This window comes from Mizuhopecten yessoensis, unplaced genomic scaffold, assembly GCF_002113885.1.
Source record: "Mizuhopecten yessoensis strain PY_sf001 unplaced genomic scaffold, ASM211388v2 scaffold7155, whole genome shotgun sequence".
In the NCBI taxonomy this organism is placed as follows: Eukaryota; Metazoa; Mollusca; class Bivalvia; order Pectinida; family Pectinidae; genus Mizuhopecten; species Mizuhopecten yessoensis.
Window position 1 is genome coordinate 11,880 of NW_018406908.1, and position 24,175 is coordinate 36,054.

Here is a 24,175-nt window from a genome sequence, read left to right on the forward strand (position 1 = left end):
GTGATCAGTCGGTAATCATATATTTGCCTTTTATGAGAATAATGTACACAAATCTTTGTGGGTCATCTGAAGTTTTGTCTCTGTATAGTTATCACAGGACAGCTATCTAGTTACTACAAGAGAAGCTATCTTGTTGTTACTAGGTATTTTAACTAGTTACTACAAGAGAAGCTATCTTGTTGTTACTAGGTATTTTAACAAGTTACTACAAGAGAAGCTATCTTGTTGTTACTAGGTTTTTTAACTAGTTACTACAAGAGAAGCTATCTTGTTGTTACTAGGTTTTTTAACTAGTTACTACAAGAGAAGCTATTTTGTTGTTACTAGGTATTTTAACTTGTTACTACAAGAGAAGCTATCCTGTTGTTACTAGGTATTTTAACTAGTTACTACAAGAGAAACTATCTTGTTGTTACTAGGTATTTTAACTAGTTACTACAAGAGAAGCTATCTTGTTGTTACTAGGTATTTTAACTTGTAACTACAAGAGAAGCTATCTTGTTGTTACTAGGTATTTTAACTTGTCACTACAAGAGAAGCTATCTTGTTGTTACTAGGTATTTTAACTAAAAGAGATGCTATCTTGTTGTTACTAGGTATTTTACCTAGTTACTACAAGAGAACAAGAGAAGCTATCTTGTTGTTACTAGGTATTTTAACTACAAGAGAAGCTATCTTGTTGTTACTAGGTATTTTAACTACAAGAGAAACTATCTTGTTGTTATTAGGTATTTTAACTAGTTACTACAAGAGAAGCTATCTTGTTGTTACTAGGTATTTTACCTAGTTACTACAAGAGAACAAGAGAAGCTATCTTGTTATTACTAGTGATTTTAACTACAAGAGAAGCTATCTTGTTGTTACTAGGTATTTTAACAAGTTACTACAAGAGAAGCTATCTTGTTGTTACTAGGTATTTTACCTAGTTACTACAAGAGAAGCTATCTTGTTGTTACTAGGTATTTTAACTTGTTACTACAAGAGAAGCTATCTTGTTGTTACTAGGTATATTAACTTGTTACTACAAGAGAAACTATCTTGTTGTTACTAGGTATTTTAACTTGTCACTACAAGAGAAGCTATCTTGTTGTTACTAAGTATTTTATCTTGTTACTTCAAGAGAAGCTATCTTGTTGTTACTAGGTATTTTAACTTGTTACTACAAGAGAAGCTATCTTGTTGTTTAGGTATTTTTGTAGTTATTACATGAACTCTGATTAGGTAAAATGATGGTTTTTGCTGTCACATGCATTACTTTAAGTTAGGTAGATTTATTTCTTAACATTGAAACAAAGTAATAATTTCATGAATAGTTGCTACCTGCAAAACACATCCATTTCATGATTTTAACTATGAACATCTTTTCTTTTTTTAAGGTTAATAGCTCTTTCAGAACTCAAAGGAAAAATATAATATGATAGTGGTTAATAATGTAGTTTACTTGTAATTCATATAAAATTATACTTTTACATAAATTTGCCTTAAACATCAATAAAAAAAATTATAATGAAATGAACATTCATGTAAACTTTTTACACACTTTGAGTGAAATATAAAATAAATTTCTCTTGAATGTGTAAAGGAAAGTTAGGTTGTGACATTGAGTGTGTACAAAATCAAAATGGTCAATGGAAAGGTATAGCAAACCATTTAACATACAAATATTACATATATGGTTTAACGGATGAGGATCGAGGGAAAGGTGGGAGTAGTTAGAAGTGAAATATACATGTTTAAAACTACTGATGAATCACACATATAGAGATTACAGTAAGCTAGAACTTAACACGGATTGTATTGGTTAAATACAATGATCATACCAAAAAGCTACATTTAACACAAACCTTCTTACTTATTGTTACAGACAACTCCAGGAAATAATATCACAATTCACAGTTGTATACAACTATAAACATCTTAAATTCCCCAGCCGCTTCGTCCTTCAGACAAGGTCTGCCAAATTTGATTCCTTAAAGATGAAACTCTGACCCAATATACACGTTTGTCTACATTTCAAGCCACAAGATCTCTCATTAAATCAAAATATTGCTGGTGAATATATACCTTATAATGCCCATATATTTACACTCTTTTCTTTTCAAAATGTGTCTATTTGTCCCGCCAAGACAGAAGAATCATTCATAAGGCAAACTAGGATTCATTTTGTAGTTTATAAACATAGAAATATGACTTCTTTTCTTCAATTATTTGAAAAACGTTTGAAAAGAAAAAAGATAAAAAATCTTCATTTTGTTAACAATTTCTAAGCCTGTTCAAACCCTCCATGAGTGATTAGGTAAATTAAATGTTACAAAATGCTGGCCTTAATTATCAATCTTGTATCATCCTCCGTTTGCAAATAAGGTTTTGATTTATGTCAATTACAATTGGAGTTCAATTGACCCAAAATATGGAACATATTAATTGATATTTCAGATTTGTAATTCATGTAACCTTCAACAATATCCAGGTTTAATGTTGAACATTTACAAGAGATCCTTGAAGGATCTTGGCACCCACCATGAAAGGATCTTGGCACCCACCATGAAAGGATCTTAGCACCCACCATGAAAGGATCTTGGCACCCACCATGAAAGGATCATCTTTGGTAGATCTGATCAAGAACCTTTCATGGTGGGTGCCAAGATCCTTTCAAGGTGGGTGCTAAGATCCTTTCATGGTGGGTGTCAAGATTCTTTCATGGTGGGTGCCAAGATCCTTTCATAGGAATAACAAATCTTAACTGTCAAAATCTGAGAAGACTATCTGTCGGCCTTTTCGTTTTTTTAAATCAGTCTCAAAGCAAACTAGCACAACTATACAGACCAAAGGAAACTTACATTTGATATTGAAAAAGATCCATACAATGGTCTTTGTTAGAAATAGCAATAATGAACCTTCAATGTAAAAATCCAAGATGGCCACCTATCAGCCGTTTTGTTTGTCAGAACAGTTTCAAAAGTGAACACGCACATCAAGATCTAGAGATCAAGGGGAGCATAAATATCAAATTTGAGAAAGGTCCTTCAAGACTTTCTGAGAAAAAAAGCGCTAACAAGAATTGTTCAAGGATGGACCACAGACGGACAATGGACCACAAATCACAGATGCAGGGCGATTTGAATAGCCAACCATCATCAGAAGATTGGCTTAAAATTACCGTCAGTTTATATATATCACACCTAGTTTACAATAACTTATGTAAATAAAATATACATTTGTAGGAATTCACCCAAGTCAAGTCCATGGTATGAAAAAAAATTATTTTTATTTTCAAAGTATACAATAGTTCTTGATTAAAAATGTACATAAAAATATTAGGTATCTGTCAACATAACATTGAGGAGTAGTGTTCACGTGCAGCCTCGATTCACTGTGTATTGTACCAGGTATTTCTCCTGTCTAACAGGGTGATAATGATAGCACAAATTAACAGGGGAGTTAACTCTCCTATTCATTGAAGTATAATAACCCTGGCACAGCAGCAGTACCGATCAATACAAGGACAGCTTTGTATTCATGGTCTGACCTGCAGAATACATAACCATGTATATGTTACATGCTACTTACTGTTCAGCCACCAAAATTAACAATAGTATATGTGCATCAAAGTAGCACAAGTCAATAATTAGTATATCAGATCATCAGCACGCAATGAAGTCACATATGTTTAAAGAAGGAAAACATCTTGGAGATAATTATGCAGAATAGCTTAAACCGTTAACTTGTACTTCAATCGGTCTGTAACAAGTGGCTATTTAAAAACCAGTTTCCTCTGGAAAATGTATAACATTTATACTCTTCTAACATTTTCACAATTTTTGTTTTTGTGATTAAAATTCTTAAGCATTACTGAGTATTGAATTAAACTATAAACATTGATATCATGTGTCATGCCTCTATCTGGGAGAAAGAGCATATAGACAGGGCATTTGTAACATACTTAAATAACAGAAGTGATATTTTTGTGAAATTTCACTTGAAAAGAAATTCATTAAAATATGGTTTCACTACTTGATTGTTTTTAATCTGTTAAATAAATTATATAGCTATGTCAATCACGATAATGTATATACATCAATTAGTTTCTGAGTCTGAATTACATTTGTGAATTGTAAGTGACGTTTTTCTTATATATCTAATTATTATGGTTAAAAGAATCTTGTGATATTTTTGGGAGCCCTTGTACACTTGTCTGGGTACCACTGATCACCATATCTCTTACACTAGGTGTACATTACATAAACGTATACATGATGACAACTCTCTATCAACAACCAGTCGTAAGTGTGACAGCTTGGTCGCGGACAAGCTTGTTGTAAGTGTGACAGCTTGGGCGCGGACAAGCTTGTTGTAAGTGTGACAGATTGGTCGCTGACAAGATTGTTGTAAGTGTGACAGCTTGGTCGCGGCCAAGCTTGTTGTAAGTGTGACAGCTTGGTGGCGGACAAGCTTGTTGTAAGTGTGAAAGCTTGGTCGCGGACAAGCTTGTTGTAAGGGTGACAGCTTGGTCGCGGACAAGCTTGTTGTAAATGTGACAGCTTGGTCGCGGACAAGCTTGTCTTAAGTGCGACAGCTTGGTCGCGGACAAGCTTGTCGTAAGTGTGACAGCTTGGTCGCGGACAATCTTGTTGTAAGTGTGACAGCTGGTTCGCGGACAAGCTTGTTGTAAGTGTGACAACTTGGTCGCGGACAAGCTTGTTGTAAGTGTGACAACTTGGTCGCGGACAAGCTTGTTGTAAGTGTGATAGCTTGGTCGCGGACAAGCTTTTTGTAAGTGTGACAGCTTGGTCGCGGACAAACTTGTTGTAAGTGTGACAGCTTGGTCGCGGCCAAGCTTGTTGTAAGTGTGACAGCTTGGTGGCGGACAAGCTTGTTGTAAGTGTGAAAGCTTGGTCGCGGACAAGCTTGTTGTAAGTGTGATAGCTTGGTCGCGGACAAGCTTTTTGTAAGTGTGACAGCTTGGTCGCGGACACGCTTGTTGTAAGTGTGACAGCTTGGTCGCAGACAAGCTTGTTGTAAGTGTGACAGCTTGGTCGCGGACAAGCTTGGTTACAACACCAATTACAGATATGTACAGTTAAGCATGTGATGAGACCAGCTAATAAATCATACAATTTGAACTTAATGAAGGTTGCATGCACAAGTTTCCAGGTCATTGTGATGACCCTTAAAAGTGATTAAGACATCTGTTACAGATTATTGCAATGACCCCCTAAGGGCATTCTGATGAACTTCATGTATACATGTCATTGCAATGGCCCATATGCATGGTTCTAACACAGAGAAAATGCCTTTTGATCAATGTTATGACTCTGAATGTTATAGTGACGACCTCTAAAGGTTACTGGAATGACCTCTAAAGTTCACTTTAATGACCCCTGATTGTCAATGACCCCAAAGGTTGCTGTGATAGAACCTGTCATTATAAGTTATCAGTGAAATCTTTTGGAATATATAAGAGGATTCAAGATTTTGGTCCATGGGCATGGTATAAATTTTGGCAGAATGATTCTAATGATGGATGGAGTTGAGAAAGAAATCAAATAATGAAACAAACCTAATAGATGGCAGCAGAATTCAAGATTTCACAAATGCATGAACAACAATTTTTTCATGTCATATTATGATATACATCCGTTCAAGTATTTCCTTACTCCTTAAAACAACCTTTAACACAGAAACCATCAATACATTATACATGTACCACATGCAATCTATCAGAAGTTACATAGTCACAGGACAAGTTTGTGTTCTAAATCACCAACCTATACTAACCCTGTGTTACGATGGGCCATGTATATTGGTCAAGTTTCCTCTAACATCCATTCTCCCTATATGAGTTCAAATTTCCCAATGATTTCAGGAAACAAAGGAAGACTAAACAGCCAGTCATTTCCTGTAATAAGCCCACCTCCTTTTCCACCTTAACCATAGTTATCCTGTAATAAGCCCACCTCCTTTTCCACCTTAACTGTAGTTATCCTGTAATAAGCCCACCTCCTTTTAAATCTTTACCGTAGCTATCCTGTAATAAGCCCACCTCCTTTTAAATCTTTACCGTAGCTATCCTGTAATAAGCCTACCTCCTTTTAAATCTTTACCGTAGCTATCCTGTAATAAGCCCACCTCCTTTTAAATCTTTACTGTAGCTATCCTGTAATAAGCCTACCTCCTTTTAAATCTTTACGTAGCTATCCTGTAATAAGCCCACCTCCTTTTCCACCTTAACCGTAGTTATCCTGTAATAAGCCCAGAGGTTAACACATGACTCCTGGCCCATGAAACCGTTCTCATGCTCAAGCATGGATTTTGTTCTCAAACCAACTTTCTTGTAACTCTTGTTTAAATATTGTCAAATGATCAAGAAGTCAATTGTAAACATTGGAAACAGTTTTCGGCTTTATGTCTCTTAATTTATAACGGGAACAAGAAATTTGGCTTGAGCACAAATTTCATACTTGAGCATGAGAACGGTTTCATGAATACGGGCCCTGGCTAACTAACGTGAAAATAAATATTTCATTAACATATCGGTGCTATAGAACAAAGACTTGTCCAAGCTTGTGACGTTACTGAGGAGAACGGCCATACTTAACAATAACCTAAGTAACAAATGTCATTGGTTCAGTAAATGGAGGAGTGTCCAGTCATATCATATGAAGATCATTTAAAACTTCGGAAACACGTGAAGCAAATAATTGGACATCTGTATCATTAAGCAGGACATGCACCCAATATAAATTCAATACATTTCTGACATCAATAATTAAAAATAAATAGTTTTACCCTCCAATTCTGTGATAAGATTCAGGGCTCATATATGTTGCAATTACACATTCTGCATATATGTGAGATGTATTTTTCCTCTTTTCCTAGTGAAACGGTAATTATTTTATATATATTGTTATATCTCTCATGATATTGAGTTTATATACAAGTTTCTAAGTAATTTACCTACTCAATAACCAAGAATACAACTATAATATTCTGTATATATACATTGTCTGTGCACTTAAAAAACAAAAGTTAATACATTGGATAATAAAACAAGAATCGTGTTAAGACTGGCTCATCATCTTTCAGATCTGTAAAATCTAGAATAACAATCATTATAACAATAGCGAATTAATGCTTTTAAATTTAAATTTGTCACCCTTGTAAAACAATAAACTGTAATCAGTGACATTTATCTCCCTTTAGTAGTAACCTCCCAATATTTAACATTATCTCCCTTTAGTAGTAACCTCCCAATATTTAACATTATCTCCCTTTAGTAGTAACCTTCAAATATTAAACATTATCTCCCTTTAGTAGTAACCTCCAAATATTAAACAAAACAAGTTTATACTTTGACAAAGACTATAGTTGTTTTGATTTCAGGTCAGCAGTAAAATGATTCAGAGTAATATCTAAGATTTTGGTGTGAAGTCACTATGCATGTTTCACAGTTCCATAAATAGTTTGTTTTCTCTTCAAAACACCAAGCTGGATCATCACCAGTGATGTCCTGTACTAGACAGCAATAGACAGTCAACCGTGATGTCCTGTACTAGACAGCAATAGACAGTCAACAGTGATGTCCTGTACTAGACAGCAATAGACAGTCAACCGTGATGTCCTGTACTAGACAGCAATAGACAGTCAACAGGGATGTCCTGTACTAGACAGCAATAGACAGTCAACAGGGATGTCCTGTACTAGACAGCAATAGACAGTCAACAGGGATGTCCTGTACTAGACAGCAATAGACAGTCAACAGTGATGTCCTGTACTAGACAGCAATAGACAGTCAAGAATATGTGTGCAGTACTGCAGAGTGGCCTTCCCTGCTACGTCCCCATCGCAGAGTGACCTTCCCTGCTACGTCCCCATTGCAGAGTGGCCTTCCCTGCTACGTTCCCATCGCAGAGTGGCCTTCCCTGCTACGTCCCCATTGCAGAGTGGCCTTCCCTGCTACGTTCCCATCCCAGAGTGGCCTTCCCTGCTACGTTCCCATCGCAGAGTGGCCTTCCCTGCTACGTCCCCATCGCAGAGTGGCCTTCCCTGCTACGTCCCCATCCCAGAGTGGCCTTCCCTGCTACGTCCCCATCGTGTGTTGAAGAGCTCAGAAAGCCTGTGGAAGACAAAAAGGAAAGGAACTATTAAAACAAAACATGGCTGCTAAGTGCAATTAAAGCAATAGGTTATGAACTAATATCAAAGTTTTACTTTATTCACAAACAATGTTCATTTCAAATATGTCGCAACATTTCTAGACTGACTGGCCTGGTCCTTTTGTTAAGCTATGCTGGAAGTAGGTCAAAGTCATTTATTTGGGGAAACTTTATAGCACTCCATGCCAGGTACCTATATAACACTGGCCAACTATCATTGTCCTGTGCCTCCTGGTTAATCATAAACAAGAGGCCCATGTGCCTTAACGGTCACCTGATATATTTATACAGAGTGCATTTTGTTTTTAACATGAACAGAAATATTATTCAAAGTGACAAAAAAAAATAAAACCACCTTATTCAATATCTAGCATAAAGATTTCAGACTAAAAAGTATTTGAAACTAGCACCTCTGATTCTAAACAAGGAAAATGAAGAAGTATCATTTGCCATTATAAACCATANGAGACCCCAGGGTCAAGAAATTCACAATTTCGGTAAAGCACCTTAAGACCCTTCCATCTATGAAGAGTATTTGATTCTACCATATCTGGGTCTTGAGAAGAAGATTTTTGAAATTTCAGTCAATTCAACCCTTTTTGGCCCCACCCATCAGCCCCTGGGGGTCAGTCAGGGCTCATAGGTGCATACTATCAAACTGCTACCTAATACTGATAATGCTAACCCAAATTGAATTACTTCCAATGGAAATTAAACAAATGTTGGTCCAAAATGTGATTTCCCTATATAAACTATAGTAAAGTTTACCCCCTCCCCAGGGGGAAACGTGAGACCCCAGGGTCAAGAAATTCACAATTTCGGTAAAGCACCTTAAGACCCTTCCATCTATGAAGAGTATTTGATTCTACCATATCTGGGTCTTGAGAAGAAGATTTTTGAAATTTCAGTCAATTCAACCCTTTTTGGCCCCACCCATCAGCCCCTGGGGGTCAGTCAGGGCTCATAGGTGCATACTATCAAACTGCTACCTAATACTGATAATGCTAACCCAAATTGAATTACTTCCAATGGAAATTAAACAAATGTTGGTCCAAAATGTGATTTCCCTATATAAACTATAGTAAAGTTTACCCCCTCCCCAGGGGGAAACATGAGACCCCAGGGTCAAGAAATTCACAGTTTTGGTACAGCACCTTAAGACCCTTCCATATATGAAGAGTATTTGTTTCTACTATTTCTGGGTCTTGAGAAAAAGATTTTTGAAATTTTAGTCAATTTGACCCTTTTTGGCCCCGCTCCACAGGCCCCTGGGTGCATGGGACTAAACCGGCCACTATTTTTGTTGACCTTTGTCCATTGAAGGTCCCTGCAAAATTTCATTGAAATTGGTTCAGGGGTTTTGGAGAAGAAGATTTTTGAAATTTTAGTCAATTTGACCCTTTTTGGCCCCGCCCCTCAGGCCCCTGGGGGCTTGGGACTAAACCGGCCACTATTTTCGTTGACCTTTGTCCATGGAAGGTCCCTGCAAAATTTCATTGAAATCGGTTCAGGAGTTTTGGTGAAGAAGTCGAAAATGTAAATTGTTTACGGACATTTGACCCTTGTGATATTGAAAGTAGGTCAAGGTCATTCATACCAGAAAAGCGCATTGCACTTTTTCCTAGGTAAATACAGGCAAAATATCATGGCCCCATGTCCTCCAGTTCTTTAGAGGAAGTCTTTAAAAAAAAGGTGACAGAGGGGTGACAACCCATCTTTACATAAGCTCAATTAGCACTGCGTGCCAGGCAAGCTGAAAACGGTATTGATTAGGAAACAACCCTACCGTATTTTGAGTTTTACTTTGGACACATAGGGAAGTATAATGTATTACATGTAATGCATAGATACATACATATATATATATACTGTTTCAAAATTGTCAGCTTTCACATATCAATAATGCAATACCAAGGGATCAACTTCATGCATGTGTCTTTATAGTTTCCTGTTAATCTTAAGTTCTATTGTTGTGACATAACAGCCCCCTTGTGAATGAGAAATGTATTTCCTTTTATGTTGGTAACACTTAAAAGCATTCCACACCCATTTTCTAAGATGAAAATGTACACATACTGTATACACTTATTCCCAGAGGAACACACTAACTTGTACACTGAACAGCATGTATATGTACATGTGGGTTCAAGTCACCTATCTTACACACTTTCAGAAAATCAATCCTTTTAAATCAAAAGATTCTACTGACAAAACGTGATATGCTGGTGATATGTTTCCATGGTGAAATACATTGTGGAGCATTAGTAAATCGCTATACTCTGTTCACCGTCCCCTTTTTTATTCCAGTCATACTTCCTTTCTTTCTTTCCTCATTTTCACTCTACCATCTGTCTTCCTACTTTCTCCTTTCCTTTTCTTTCAGTTACTCCTTTTTCTTTCCTTCCTTTATTTTTTCATTCCTGCTTTGCTATCTGTCATCGTTCTTTCGAATCAATCCTTCTAATTTTGTCATTTGTTTAATAAAATTATGAAACAAGAGCTGTTAGAGAACAGCATAGCCCACCTATAGATATTGGATATATATGTTGTAAGATTGCAAATATCAATAGAAACAAATTTGCTTAATGTACAGTAAAACCTCAATATAATGCCTGTCATTTCATTTGCCACCTCACTTACTGCCAACATATTCTCAGGTCCCTTAATTATGTTTTTTCTTAATACGTTTCCCTCAATTTATGGCCAAACCCCTTTATAATGCCAACATTTCTTTGAACACATGATGGCAATATAACAAGATTTTGCTGTACCCTAACATGTAAGAACAGATGACCAGCCAACATGAAACGGTCAACAGCGCATTGATGGAAGTGATAGATTCAACACTGCACAAAAAACTTGCCCAAAACATTTAACCAAGTCCAATTAAGCTTTTTTGGCCCTTAAAATATGAAAATATGGTCCAAAACATTGCTAACACCCCATATAAATACTTCATCCTTATAATAGACAATAGCCTATTGATGGTGGTGATCCATCAATACTACACATAAAAACTTGCTCAAAAACTTTAACCTCAAGCCTCAAACATTTTAACAAAGTCCAATTAAGCTTTTTTTTGGCCCCTAAAATATGAAAATATGGTCCAGCACATTGCTTACACTCATTATTATGAATGCCTTAATCTCATAATCTCATAATAGACAACTGTTTATTTAGTGTGATGATCCAACACAGTCTTGAAAAAACTTGCCAAAAAACTTAAAACCTCAGAAGGTAGGACGCCGACGTCGACGTCGACGCCGATGCCAGGGTGTTTCGTTTCAACAAATGTTATTGAGTTTAACTCATTCACCCCTGAAACACATTTGAACTGTTCCAATTCAAAGGTTGGAATAGTTCATTTTGAAATTTCAGGGGTGAATGAGTTAAAGGATTAGACAACAGGCAGTGCCTATATAAGTGTTCTCCTGAACCGTTACAACATATATATATATATATATACATTTACACAGAATAATAAGGTATATTTGCAAAATTTTCCATAATTAATTACTTATTGACATTATTGAAATAAATGGACAATTTTTATAGAAAATATGTACATTGTATATATATTCAAATTAATATACTTAATGTTGAACTAAACACGCACTAATACGAAGGCTCACTCATCCACCGATGGCGTAGATCTCTAGGTCACTTTCCATGTTATGCACATTGAGAAGTGCGCCACTGGCAATGTTAACATAGATACAGTGTACTTCTAACCCCCCCCCCCCCCCCAACACACACACACACACACACACACTAGGAGCAGATAGATATAACGGCAAGCACTTAATAAAAATACACTTATCATATTCAAGTTAGATGAATCTATTAGTATTAGTTAAATTAATAAATTCCTCAACTTTAGATAAAATAAAAGTATTAAATTCTGGTGATAGCTCATTATCACCTGAGGTAAGTAATTTAAGACTAATAAAACCAAGAACTGAACTGATGGACAGAAAGTTAGAAATGTGCCCTTCAAATTCAAAATATGTAGAAAAAGATATATACATTTACAGTGTAATTCCAAGTCATTAATCATCAGCTCACTGCCTGAAAGTCAAGTGAGCGGATGCCAGGTCATACAATGTCTGTCTGTCAAAACTGTCAATTTATAAAAAAAATCAAAGATTCCATATTTTTTCAATTTATACAAAATGCTTTGCTAATATCACAGAAAACTTATCTAATATCTTTACCTTGATCTAAGTTTTTAATTATGGCATCATATATAGATAATAGTTGATTGACTGTTGAGTCCTTGGGTTGGAAACCAGATTGATGGTTACTAATTATGTGATGTTTAGTTACATGGTTAAATACATATTTCAATACAATTTTTTCGAAGATCTTAATAAAACATGAAGTAACAGCTTTTGGTCTATAGTTATTAGGGTCTTCCATGGAGCCTTTACCTTTATATAGTGCATTAACATTAGCAGATTTCCATATTAGTGGAATTCTACCTTGTGAAATAGTTTTTTGAAAAAGAATTTTTAGATGTAATATTAGCGAGGGTAAGAGATTTTTTCACTGATTTAGGTGCAATATCATCAGGTCCTGGGGGTTTATTAACATTAATTAATTATATCTGGTCTTGAACATCCTGATCAGTTATCATGATATTATCAAATTCAAGGTGACTAAGGGGAGGTAAGTCAAACTCATGGTTTCAAGTATTGTTATAATTAGATGAAAAGAAATTATTTAAAGCTTCCGCTTTATCAAGTAGATGAATCAAAATATTATTACCTACTTCTAGAGGAGGTGAGGATTTACTTTTATTGGAAAGGTTACTTATAGATTTAGCTATACGCCACCATTTCCCAGGAGGAATTGATTTATCAGATAAGGATTTTTTTAAGTTTTTTAAAATAATTATCTTTAGCTGTTCTGATGAGATCTATACAATTGTTACGTGCTAATCTAAATTTATACCAATCGTTCTCTTTGTTACTATTAACTGGAATTTTCTAAAATCCACGGTTTATCATTAGGTCTGATCATTTTCTAAGGAATATGAATTTCAGCTAGGGTTGATATTTTATCATTTAGAATTTAATGCTGTAAAAATCAACAGATGTTATCATTATTAGTAATTACTGTTTCCCAATCAACAGATAGTAGATTGGAATTAATCTTATCAGAAATGGTTTTTCCTACAATATTTCCCTACTTTATAAAACCCTTTTAATACCCATGGTATATAGGGATATATAACTTAATCAATTCCAGGAGGAGATGTTTCAAACTGAATTTGTTTTTGCTTTAGTTACACATACGGAACAAATGACATCTGCTGCTATCCACTTCACCGTGTGTAATTAATTATCCACCCATCATCATCATCACTGTGTCTGGATCCCAGTTTCTCTTTGTGAGATTCATTAGCATGCCCATCATATTTGTGGTTTCATGAGTACAAGATATGTTTGTGTTAGATAGGGTGTACTTAGTGACCGTCAGACACTGAACACTCCAATCCGCCATTAAAAAAGTTAAATGTATATGTGCATTTACAACCTGTCAATAACTGACTGACATGATTGTATGACATTACACCCTGTCAATAACTGACTGACATGATTGTATGACATTATACCCTGTCAGTAACTGACTGACATGATTGTATGACATTACATCCTGTCAATTACTGACTGAGATGATGGTATGACATTATACCCCGTCAATAACTAACTGACATGATTGTATGACATTATACCCTGTCAATAACTGACTGACATGATTGTATGACATTACACCCTGTCAATTACTGACTGAGATGATGGTATGACATTATAACCTGTCAATTACTGACTTACATGATTGTATGACATTACATCCTGTCAATTACTGACTGAGATGATGGTTTGACATTATACCCCGTCAATAACTAACTGACATGATTGTATGACATTATACCCTGTCAATAACTGACTGACATGATTGTATGACATTACACCCTGTCAATTACTGACTGAGATGATGGTATGACATTATAACCTGTCAATTACTGACTTACATGATTGTATGACATTACATCCTGTCAATTACTGACTGAGATGATGGTTTGACATTATACCCCGTCAATAACTAACTGACATGATTGTATGACATTATACCCTGTCAATAACTGACTGACATGATTGTATGACATTACACCCTGTCAATTACTGACTGAGATGATGGTATGACATTATAACCTGTCAATTACTGACTTACATGATTGTATGACATTACATCCTGTCAATTACTGACTGAGATGATGGTTTGACATTATACCCCGTCAATAACTAACTGACATGATTGTATGACATTATACCCTGTCAATAACTGACTGACATGATTGTATGACATTACACCCTGTCAATTACTGACTGAGATGATGGTATGACATTATAACCTGTCAATTACTGACTTACATGATTGTATGACATTACATCCTGTCAATTACTGACTGAGATGATGGTTTGACATTATACCCCGTCAATAACTAACTGACATGATTGTATGACATTATACCCTGTCAATAACTGACTGACATGATTGTATGACATTACACCCTGTCAATTACTGACTGAGATGATGGTATGACATTATAACCTGTCAATTACTGACTTACATGATTGTATGACATTACATCCTGTCAATTACTGACTGAGATGATGGTTTGACATTATACCCCGTCAATAACTAACTGACATGATTGTATGACATTATACCCTGTCAATAACTGACTGACATGATTGTATGACATTACACCCTGTCAATTACTGACTGAGATGATGGTATGACATTATAACCTGTCAATTACTGACTTACATGATTGTATGACATTACATCCTGTCAATTACTGACTGAGATGATGGTTTGACATTATACCCCGTCAATAACTAACTGACATGATTGTATGACATTATACCCTGTCAATAACTGACTGACATGATTGTATGACATTACACCCTGTCAATTACTGACTGAGATGATGGTATGACATTATAACCTGTCAATTACTGACTTACATGATTGTATGACATTACATCCTGTCAATTACTGACTGAGATGATGGTTTGACATTATACCCCGTCAATAACTAACTGACATGATTGTATGACATTATACCCTGTCAATAACTGACTGACATGATTGTATGACATTACACCCTGTCAATTACTGACTGAGATGATGGTATGACATTATAACCTGTCAATTACTGACTTACATGATTGTATGACATTACATCCTGTCAATTACTGACTGAGATGATGGTTTGACATTATACCCCGTCAATAACTAACTGACATGATTGTATGACATTATACCCTGTCAATAACTGACTGACATGATTGTATGACATTACACCCTGTCAATTACTGACTGAGATGATGGTATGACATTATAACCTGTCAATTACTGACTTACATGATTGTATGACATTACATCCTGTCAATTACTGACTGAGATGATGGTTTGACATTATACCCCGTCAATAACTAACTGACATGATTGTATGACATTATACCCTGTCAATAACTGACTGACATGATTGTATGACATTACACCCTGTCAATTACTGACTGAGATGATGGTATGACATTATAACCTGTCAATTACTGACTTACATGATTGTATGACATTACATCCTGTCAATTACTGACTGAGATGATGGTTTGACATTATACCCCGTCAATAACTAACTGACATGATTGTATGACATTATACCCTGTCAATAACTGACTGACATGATTGTATGACATTACACCCTGTCAATTACTGACTGAGATGATGGTATGACATTATAACCTGTCAATTACTGACTTACATGATTGTATGACATTACATCCTGTCAATTACTGACTGAGATGATGGTATGACATTATACCCCGTCAATAACTAACTGACATGATTGTATGACATTATACCCTGTCAATAACTGACTGACATGATTGTATGACATTACACCCTGTCAATTACTGACTGAGATGATGGTATGACATTATAACCTGTCAATTACTGACTTACATGATTGTATGACATTACATCCTGTCAATTACTGACTGAGATGATGGTTTGACATTATACCCCGTCAATAACTAACTGACATGATTGTATGACATTATACCCTGTCAATAACTGACTGACATGATTGTATGACATTACACCCTGTCAATTACTGACTGAGATGATGGTATGACATTATAACCTGTCAATTACTGACTTACATGATTGTATGACATTACATCCTGTCAATTACTGACTGAGATGATGGTTTGACATTATACCCCGTCAATAACTAACTGACATGATTGTATGACATTATACCCTGTCAATAACTGACTGACATGATTGTATGACATTACACCCTGTCAATTACTGACTGAGATGATGGTATGACATTATAACCTGTCAATTACTGACTTACATGATTGTATGACATTACATCCTGTCAATTACTGACTGAGATGATGGTTTGACATTATACCCCGTCAATAACTAACTGACATGATTGTATGACATTATACCCTGTCAACAACTGACTGACATGATTGTATGACATATGCATTTTACCCTGTCAATAACTAACTGACATGATTTTATGACATTACACCCTGTCAATACCTGACTGACATTATTGTGTGACATTACACCCTGTCAATAACTGACTTACATGATTGTATGACATTATACCCTGTCAATTACTGACTGAGATGATTGTATGACATTATACCCTGTCAATTACTGACTGAGATGATTGTATGACATTATACCCTGTCAATTACTGACTGACATGATTGTATAATGTTAAATTCTGATGCCAATAATATACATGCATGTCAACAATAACATGTGTCAATATTGCAAGTACAGGAAACAAATGTATACATAATCTTGAATTCCTCTAGTGACCATTGTGTTCTAATCAGCTCATGTATGGATATGTATCAGCTGTCTGCCACAGGGAAATCTATAGAAAATGTCCCCAGGTTTATGTACAGCAGATAATGTAACAGTGTGGACAGGCACGGTGTAAATACGTAGTATATATGTGAGAACATCATTACTTTAACCCAGCATTTACAAGTGTCCTGTTACATAGATATGATTATATAAGCAATCAATCAAAGGTCATGACCCCTCCCTACTGGTGAAAACTGTAATGCCATAGGAGCAGGTCTGGGTCACTGAAATGATGAAAAATTGTGGTCAAAATCCTTTAAGTTACACAGACACATCTTGACCATATATAGAAAGTAAATTTTCAGAATTATTGAAAATCATTGCTGAAATTACAAGAATAAGGATTCAGAATGACTGTAAAAGGTAAATCTATGTTATCTTAATTGCCTGCTCTTATACCAAACCTCAGGTATTGCATACATGCATCTGATATATCAAATTTAGGCTGTGAGTTGTTTTGTTTTGGTTTGGTTTGGTTTGAGTGTGGGGGGGGGGGGGGGGGGGGGGGGGGGGGGGTAAATAGATAATAATAAACAAAACAATTATAATACACAATCAAAATCAAAAGCAGCACCAAGTATTTCCATATACTAATTATTAAATATCCAGCTAAATTTAAAAATGGATTTACATATGATACAATCATTACTAATTATTTTGTACATGTATACAGTACAATCTGTCCATTTCCACTCACAATACACACAATACAAATCATCAGCTACATATATATATATGTTAGATAAATAACTGTGGTGGGAAATGTCAACAAACCGACAATAATGAGCTTGAGTTAGCCTGATGAGATCACCTGTACAGGTGTATACAGGTGTATACATGTACAGGGCTAAGGTGTGCTACAGGCTTAGCATGATGTCATAAGCTATAGCTGTTCATCACAACAGCATGACTTTTGCTATAGGGGGGTTCACAGCTTGATTGCATATATACATACAGTAAAACCCAGCTAACTCAAACATGTGCGGTCCAGATAAATTGTTCAAGGAATACATGGTATGCAATGAATCAGAGCTAGGTTCGTCTGACATTGTCATTTTTTGGCCAGGTGGGACGATAGACAGCACGAGTGCTGGAAATATCGTAGATATATAGAAGATGATAGAAGTAAAAAAAAAAAGTTTAAAAAAGATGACAACAAAATAGCCATCCGTATTAAGAAAGGACGTAAAATAAAAAAGCTGTATATATGTTATGTACATGCCAATTAGACAGTCCACCATACTTTATTTGGCTACGTACTATAATATTACAAAAGGAGAGGACACTTTTTCAAAACGAAGAAAATCTTGTATCTAAATATTATAGTGTTAATTGATAAAGAAATTAACAATCTAATTAAATCAATGGTTTAACACACCAGAGCTTAAAATTAATTTTTAAAACCACCAGTGGTTTGGACTAGTAGTTTCCAATTTAACTAGTCCATGTGCACATTCAACAAACCAAAAATTCTCAATCAGGCTAAGGCCAAAAAAAAAAGGTGTCTGTTTAGGGTTCCCGACCGACCCTAGCTTTTTACCCCAGACCCAAAACTTTTTGATGAAAAAAAAAATAAAAAAAATATAAAAAAAACAACTTTTTTAAAAAACCTGCTGATTTTTCGAATTTTAGAAGGTTCCTTGCCTTTCAAAATGGCTTCCAGCTCCGTATTGGCGCTAAATGTCATCATATGGATCACAGTTTGCCTCCAAATGAACCTTGTTTATATTCTCTGTTTTACATACGATAGTAGGGTGTTTTACATACGATAGTAGGGTCATAATCACATGACCATGCAAAAATATATAAAAAAAAAAAAAAAAACGACCTACCTACCCTAGTTTTTTTGCCAATGCAACCCTAAACAGACTATATATTGACAATATGGTTGTTAAAAATATCAAAATACTACAGATTTGATTGCGTTTCAAATGATCCCTATTTTACTCCATACCTCGACATAACCTTGTTATTACTAACTGATACAAGTAATAAGCTATGTGTAGTTATGGACTATTGGAGACGAATATTGCCCGGGGCAGTCTACATAATGTGAACCTAACCTTGGCTGATCATGAGGCGATTGATTTATTACACTATATATCAGTATGTGATATCATCAGCATATACTTTGTAGGTCTATCAATGTTTCTATCATCAGTATACCCTGCAGGTTGATATTTTGTAGGACTAATAAATTCCCCAATCCAGGCTGGCTCGAGCTATACATTTGAAATAATTATGCAGTATATACATATATGCAGTGATTAATCTACAAGTCATTTTTACAAGTCCTTTTCAACTTGTATTGCTAAAATCAATGAGTCCCGGGCCCCAATGTTAAATTTAAGTATTTCCAGAAATTTTGTGAGTCCCAAATAAATTCTATGAGTATAAGTATAGGACTCGCATGTAGATTTATCACTGTATAATATATATGTAGACCTTTTGTTTGACGGCAATGAAGGCCTATCAAACCCAGTCTACCACTCATGGATCTGGGAACAGGACAATTCAAATTAAAGTCTATCTCCAAATGACATGTCTCCCTGGTCCCAGATATTCTGTATCCTGTAGCTAGGTGGACAGGTCTGTTGTTATATCCGCCCTGATTTGCTACAGGCCTGAGATATTTATCATCTATGTCATCAGCATCAAAGGTGTTTGACATCACTCAGAAAACTATCCGTTTCAATGCCAGCAGTCTGTAGAACAGTTTGAGATATGTAGTATATACAGACCTTGGAGACTATATACCAAGTTTCAGCAAAGTCTACAAAAATGGAAATGGCTTTGTTCACCAACTTATATTGCTTGCAAACATTTGTGACTGCATCTAGCTATAGCTTGCTGATCAATAAGAAACATTCATCAGTCTAAAAGCTTTTAGTGTTTATACTACACAGACACCTTAAAAGTATTTTGTGTACTGACAGTGTATATGTACCCCTGACGTACACCACTGACACCTAGTATTATGTGTACTGTGTACATGTACCCCTGATGTATACCCCCATTCCATTACTACACTGACACCTAGTATTATGTGTACTGTGTACATGTACCCCTGATGTATACCCCCATTCCATTACTACACTGACACCTAGTATTATGTGTACTATGTACATGTACCCCTGATGTACACCACCATACCATTACTACACGGACACCTAGTATTATGTGTACTGTGCATGTACCCCTGACATATACCACCATACCATTACTACACGGACACCAAGTATTATGTGAACTGTGTACATGTACCCCTGACGTACACCACTGACCCCTAGTATTATGTGTACTGTACATGTACTCCTGACGTACACCACCATACCATTACTACACAGACACCTAGTATTATGTGTACTGTACATGTTCCCCTGATGTATACCACCATACCATTACCACACTGACAGTATTATGTGTACTCTGTACATGTACCCCTGATGTATACCACTGACACCTAGTATTATGTGTACTGTGCATGTACCCCTGACATATACCACCATACCATTACTACACGGACACCTAGTATATGTGTACTGTACATGTACCCCTGATGTATACCCCCATACCATTACCACAAGGACACCTAGTATTATGTGTACTGTACATGTGCCCCTGATGTACACCACTGACACCTAGTATTATGTGTACTGTGCATGTACCCCTGACATATACCACCATACCATTACTACACGGACACCTAGTATATGTGTACTGTACATGTACCCCTGATGTATACCATTGACACCTAGTATTATGTGTACTGTACATGTACCCCTGACGTACACCACCATACCATTACTACACTGACAGCTAGTATTATGTGTACTGTACATGTACCCCTGACGTAACCCCCATACCATTACTACACAGACACCTAGTATTATGTGTACTGTGTACATGTACCCCTGATGTATACCCCCATTCCATTACTACACTGACACCTAGTATTATGTGTACTGTACATGTACCCCTGACGTATACCACTATACCATTACTACACGGACACCTAGTATTATGTGAACTGTGTACATGTACCCCTGACGTACACCACTGACCCCTAGTATTATGTGTACTGTACATGTACCCCTGATGTATACCATTGACACCTAGTATTATGTGTACTGTACATGTTCCCCTGATGTATACCACCATACCATTACCACACTGACAGTATTATGTGTACTCTGTACATGTACCCCTGATGTATACCACCATACCATTACTACACTGACTCCTAGTATTATGTGTACTCTGTACATGTACCCCTGATGTATACCACTATACCATTACTACACTGACACCTAGTATTATGTGTACTGTACATGTACCCCTGACGTATACCACCATACCATTACTACACGGACACCTAGTATTATGTGTACTGTACATGTACCCCTGACGTATACCACCATACCATTACTACACGGACACCTAGTATTATGTGCACTGTGTACATGTACCCCTGACGTACACCACTAACACCTAGTATTATGTGTACTGTACATGTACCCCTGACATATACCACCATACCATTACTACACGGACACCTAGTATTATGTGAACTGTGTACATGTACCCCTGACGTACACCACTGACACCTAGTATTATGTGTACTGTGTACATGTACCCCTGATGTACATCACCATACCATTACTAAACGGACACCTAGTATTATGTGTACTGTACATGTACCCCTGATGTATACCACCATACCATTACTACACTGACACCTAGTATTATGTGTACTGTGTACATGTACCCCTGATGTATACCACCATACCATTACTACACTGACACCTAGTATTATACATGTACCCCTGATATGCTCACAAGAAAGTATTAACAGACTGATTGATATGTCATGGGGAATAGGTCCCATACCACTGCTTTCTTACCAATTATATGTCATATTACTAAAAGATTGAGATGACAGTTAGTAAGTATGACAGATAAATACTCTTCATTCTGATTTATCTATTTCTAACCAAGCAAATTTACATCTCCGTTTCAAAAATAGAAACTGCAGAGGTTGCACGTGTCAGTGTAAAATAAGTAGGGTACCCATATTTTTGTGAAGTAATAAAGTTTGATCCCCTGGGCTGTAGGCTTTGGGTGAGCGCCGAAGGCCCTAGCCGCCGCTAGGGGGAGAGTACGAGAGGGGGTGGCAAGCCCCCCTCTCTTAAGGCCGATACAGGGGATCTCCCCCGGGAAGCTTTTGTTTTGTAGATGCCAGGAGATGGCATTTCAGCCCCTCTAAATGCTAAATTATCTTGCATTCATGGAGAAACAGAGAAAAATTGGAGAAAGTTCAATAAAAATCCGAGAGCAGATTTTCATATCATCGAATCGGATTAACTATGCTAAAATCGGAGGAGTTAGCATCTCTGCCTTCTGCTAAGGCCATCCTTTTGGATCGTTTCAGTCAAACCAAGATGCACTGACAGTAGAGGAAAACATGTATGCCCCTCCACTTAAGTGGCAGATATATATATATACTGGGTAGAAATATACAGTTATCTGTAATACTCAGCCCTTATACTACCAGGGTACATGTATATCTGAAAGTAGAAAGTTCCTTTTTCAGTTTTTAAAGTAAGGCTTTTTTTGGTTTGTAGTTTAATAGCTAATTTTTCTTAAAAAATAACTTTTTAAAAAAAATGAATCCCTTGGTAACTGAAGCCTTCACTATAGTGTTTCTGTTTCTCGTTTTGTTTTCTAGCAGCGTTGTCGCCTTGCTTTCAATAAATTTCCTGTAGAAATTGATCAATGGAAAAAGATAAAGTGTCCTTTTGGGAGTAGAAATGAAATTTGTTTTGTCTTGGTAGTCCACAGAGACCTCATTACAAGAAAATCAAGTTATTTTCCTACTTTGTATTGGAAACATAAATGGCATATTGAATTTTGCATGTTTCTGTGCACGAAATTTGATCTTATTTCAGTTCAGATGAAAATTCAATTATTTCTATGAAAGTAATTACAAGAAAGAAATTACAAGAATTAGCATATATATTAATATCCTTTTGTGAAAATTACCCTCCTAAGAAGTTGTGGATTCTTGTTAATAGCTAAGTTATGCCACTGGCCATATTGGGTCATGATCATCATTGTTTATATTGTACCTTAAGCATGAAATTATTTTAAATTACATGTAGACCTGTACCCTCCCAATAACTTCAATCCATACATAGTTGTGTACTGATGAAGCACAATAAGTATTTCTGTATATAATTAGGAGTAATTTATATATAGATAATTACTAAATCCTCAAGACCATTTTTAGAAAAGCACTGACAAAGTTAAGATATCAAACCAGACACAATTAAAACTGTTTTCAAAAACAAAGAGGCTCAGAGGGCCTGTATCTTCCATCTAGATATATATATATATATATATATCATGGCCAATATTTTCATTCAAAGTATTGCAAATATTTCCCCATTTTGCACTCTATTCTTTGACTCGGCTAGCGCTTTTCATGGCAAATATGGTTGAGATCTGTATATATGTATATATTGCATGTTACAAAGTTGAGATCTGTATACATGTGTATGTGTTTATTGCATGTTACAAAGTTGAGATCTCAATTAATTGAGTGAAATGACCAAAACCTTTTGCCTGAAAAAATGTTTCCAAAAAGTCACTGATTTTTAATCAATAAGGTCATAGATTAGAACAAGAGGCCCATGGGCCTTAACGGTCACCTGATATATTTATACACAGAGAGTTGATTTTGTTTTTAACATGAACAGAAATATTATTCAAAGTGACAAAAAAACAATAAAACCACCTTACTCAATATCTAGCATACAGATTTCAGACTAAAAAGGATTTGAAACTAGCACCTCTGATTCTTAACAAGGAAAATGAAGAAATTTTAGCACACTGACTCCTTTGAGCCCCACCCTACAGCCCTTGGGGGTAGGGCTGGCTCAAAATTTTCAAAGTATCAAACTGTCAATTCAAGGTTATAATTCCAATCAAGTTATTAACATGTAATATTCAAAGTATCATTTGCCATTATAAACCATAATAAATTT

General features: G+C 35.9%; 1 protein-coding gene across 2 annotated transcripts in view; it reads right to left on the reverse strand.

The window, feature by feature from the left end:
* Positions 1 to 7,270: 7,270 nt before the first annotated feature.
* Positions 7,271 to 24,175, reverse strand: part of LOC110453187 (ras-related protein Rap-2c-like) — a 20,549-nt gene continuing 3,644 nt past the window's right edge. Inside the window, exons 3-4 of one of the 2 annotated variants that reach the window (XM_021502038.1) lie at positions 17,315 to 17,353; positions 7,271 to 8,116 (exon numbers count right to left, since the gene is read on the reverse strand). The gene's annotated coding sequence lies outside the window, so the exon portion shown is untranslated. The remainder of the gene's footprint in view (positions 8,117 to 17,314; positions 17,354 to 24,175) is intronic. The other variant, XM_021502037.1, reaches the window with a different exon arrangement.